Here is a 3,835-nt window from a genome sequence, read left to right as displayed (position 1 = left end):
TAAATTCTGCATGAAAGGCACACCTTCTAGCAACAATGCTGCTACTAAACCTGGTTCAACCATCGATTCCTCAAAGTTTCTCCACATCTCTGGGCCTACTTTGCCTTTGCTCCATCTAACGGAGCTCTACTATTTGTACGTTGTGGGAATTGCTTGCCCTTGAAATAAAGATTCACGAGGTGATAAAGACAGACAACCATTCAGAGATATCTGCGAAGGACACATATTAGCAGCCTTCCTGTTCATTCCCCTAACTTTCTTGCGCTTAGTTCAACAGGCTAGAAAACCACGGAAAGAATTGCTTTTACTGTAAAGCAGCCTTCAGAGACATCTCCAGGCTTTGCGTGCAAGGCCTGATTTAGACTTTCCCCATTCACACTCGGCGTGGGGTGGGGAGAGGGGGTGGGCACCAGTCATGATGTCTTCCCTTCAATGCTCAGCTCAGTAGACAATAAATAAACCACTTTTCAGAAAATTACCTCTTCCAACACACTAAATGATACCCTGGTGCCCTGTACGTGTTGACTTCCGTCACTGTAAAAATTAATTCATCTCATACTACTTACGTACTACGACAAGAAGTAATCTACTTCTTGAGAGTAATTTTTTTTATAGGATCAAAGCCAATACTTTTCAAAAAGGGGGAATTTCTCTTGTGAACTGCACTATAAGTGGAATCTTGAAGCTGGGACATTTTTTCTCTTACTCCAGATATTATATAGATGACAGTTATGATCTCCTATTTTCGAATAGTTAATGAAAAGGAAACAATGCCAATATCTTGTTGGTGGCTTCTCAAAAGACTTTTGCCCTTTTCTTATTCATTGTGGAAAACATGAGTTTTTTGATTTGTAAACCAGGACAGACTGGAGGCGAAGGAGAACGGACATTCCGTCAGTGATTCTTGAGCAAACACTGGGAAGCCATCGAGCCAGTCAGAAAGGCAGATCTTCTGAGTCCCGGCCAGAATCCATTCATCGCTGCTCCGTCTCAAATAAGCTCAGCCACTTGACCTCAGTGTCCGAAAAGAACTTGGCTGGACTTCAGGGACCCATAAGAGATGAGAATCGTTCACCTAGATAGGCGTAAAACCTGGGAAATGAATATGCTTCTTGGAGTGTCATCAGTACCAATGGGAAAGACCAGCTGTAGGTTTGGAAGGAAACCCAATCAATCATACACTTCAGGTTCTCTGGAAGGGATAGCCTTTCATCATTCATTCATTCTATAATTAATTCACCAATATTTGTCAAGCATTTATTTTGGGACAGGTACTGTACTAGGCTATGAGACTATAGAGATGAGTGAGATAAAGACATTTAGCCGGGCTGCATCATAAAAGAACATTATAGGTCAAAGTGAGAAATTTGGATTTTGGTCTAAGTGCTTGGAAATCATGAAGGTTTTAGGTAAAGGAGCGATGTAATATGGTTTACATTTTTTTTAACTTTTTTTTTTTTTTGGACGCGCCGCGTGGCTTGCAGGATCTCAGTTCCCCCACCAGAGACTGAACCCAGGCTATGGCAGTGAAAGCCCAGAATCCTAACCACTAGGCCACCAGGGAACTCTCTGGTTTACATTTTAAACTACAGTGGAGAGATGTATGGAGAACAGACTGGAACAAGGGAAGTGGAACTGGTAAGAACTTGTCAAAAGTCCATTGGTTTGGAAGATGCATCTGAGTAACAGATTCAAATAATAGGAAGGGATAATTTTTCCTTTTTCTTGAAAACCTCAGCAGTTGACTTACTTTTTCTTCCTTCTTCCTTTCCTTCTTTCCTCCCTTCACTCTCTCATTTTGAAATGGGAGAATCTTTAGTGTTTTTGCTGAATATAAGAGAAATAAAAGCTTATCATTAAAAACTGCCAAAATATACCAGTGTAGAAAAGATAATGTAAAAGACTGCCCCTTCGCTGTATCTCATACCAAGAAGATAACCACTGTTTCATGTCTGTATGTCCAGGTTTTCTCCATGAACATATAAGAACACGTAAGCGCTGTGCTGGGCCGGGTACTGATCTGGCAAGATCACAGCTGCAGGAGAACGGACAGTGAGGTACGGAGAGACGGAAGGATCTTGGATTTGACTGATGATGCTTGGTAAGACGACAAGCTGTCTTGTGAGGATGCTGCGATCCCACTGAATGAACTTCCTGCACCTGAAGAGGACAACGGTGGCACCACAGAAATCTTTTAAAGAACAAGAAATGAAGTGGACCAACTGGGCCTTATAATACCTCCATGGGAACGTTTCCCCCATAGGAAACTGATGTCTGGTTCCTTGTTCATGGACAGATTTTTTTTTTCTTAAAAAGGCAACATCCTGGGTGTTATAAGCTCTGGGTCATGATTCAGGAGGTCTGAACATTGGTTTCATTTTTGCTATCAATTTACAGCTTAACTTTGAGAAAGATGCCTAGCATTCCTGATGGTCTGAAAAACAGTTTGTAAAAATGAGTTACGATTATCTATAGGAACCAACAAACTGCTCCAACTCCATCCCTCTGGGTAGGGTAGAGTAGAAATAACACTGAGCTGGAAGATCTCAGGTGAATTACTTTTAGTCTCTGGGCTTAGTTTCTCATGTGTAAAATGAGGAAAGTTGGATGTGAATCCCTTTAATGTCCCATGTTGAAAAGCCTAGGACACTGGGTTATAGGAGATTAAATGAGCACAGTATCTTTTCTCTCCTTTGGACCCATAGTGATGGTAGTTTGTTTTTTTTTCTGTGGTACGCGGGCCTCTCACTGTGTGGCCTCTCCCGTCGCGGAGCACAGGCTCCGGACGTGCAGGCTCAGCGGCCATGGCTCACGGGCCCAGCCGCTCTGCGGCATGTGGGATCTTCCCGGACCGGGGCACGAACCCACGTCTCCTGCATTGGCAGGCGGACTCTCAACCACTGCGCCACCAGGGAAGCCCGCGGTGGTAGTTTTGAAATCCCACACACATAGCTTCCAATGTTGCCTGGGCACTGGGAGAGAGACAGTATATGGAGGACCACTCCTGGTCATTCTGTAGAGGTTACATTTGGAATGGCACAGGTCACTTCTGCTTAACATTCCACTGGAGAGAATGTTGTTGTTTCCTGAAACTGCAAGGAAGCCTGGAATGTGCATAGTAGGAGAAGAAAATCTTTTAGTAGTTAGCTAGTAGTCTCTGCCACAAGACAATGGGAAAGAATTTAAGTGTGTCAATGATATGTGTAAGAAAAAAGAATACAACTACCTGAACGGCAACTGGAATTAATGACTAAATGATAAATGACCAAAAGGTAAAAAAGGAACTGTGAACCAATGATTACTATCACATGATATTCTGAAAGATAAAACTATTCTGATTTTTTTTTTAATCTAGCAAAGGAAAGGGTAATTAATAAAAGTATCTATGGTTGTATGCTTAAAAAAAAAAACAACACCTAGGACACAAGTAATATGCCCAGATAAAATTAATCAGTTGTTTTCCTTCATCTATTTGATGCTAGCCTGTGTGGGTGTTAGAGCAGAAGTGGGAGGTTGACTTTGTAAAGTTAACACCCCAAAATTGCTTTCAAAATATAATTAAGTTGCTTGGCGGAAATCTTCCATTCAGAATCAAAGTACACTTAGAAGACATAAGATGTGGAATAAGTATTGTGCTTTAGTTAGATAAAAATGGCCAATGGAATGTGATTGTGCACTTTAATAACTAGTATTAAAAAATTCTTACAGTTTCCACTCTGTGTTTAGGTAAGTGAACTTTTCTAAAAAATGTCCTTGTTGCCCCACTAATCTCTTTTGCATTTCTGTGTGAAAATGCTTGTTTCTTTACCCCAAGGAACCAGAGATATGTCATGTC

The 3,835-nt window shown here is 41.5% G+C and overlaps 1 pseudogene; it reads left to right on the top strand.

The window, feature by feature from the left end:
- Nucleotides 1-835: 835 nt before the first annotated feature.
- On the top strand, nucleotides 836-2,271 carry LOC117314450 (anaphase-promoting complex subunit 13 pseudogene; annotated as a pseudogene).
- Nucleotides 2,272-3,835: the final 1,564 nt, after the last annotated feature.

The sequence above is a fragment of the Tursiops truncatus genome, chromosome 12 (assembly GCF_011762595.2).
Source record: "Tursiops truncatus isolate mTurTru1 chromosome 12, mTurTru1.mat.Y, whole genome shotgun sequence".
In the NCBI taxonomy this organism is placed as follows: Eukaryota; Metazoa; Chordata; class Mammalia; order Artiodactyla; family Delphinidae; genus Tursiops; species Tursiops truncatus.
This window is presented reverse-complemented; position numbering and strand designations above follow the sequence as displayed.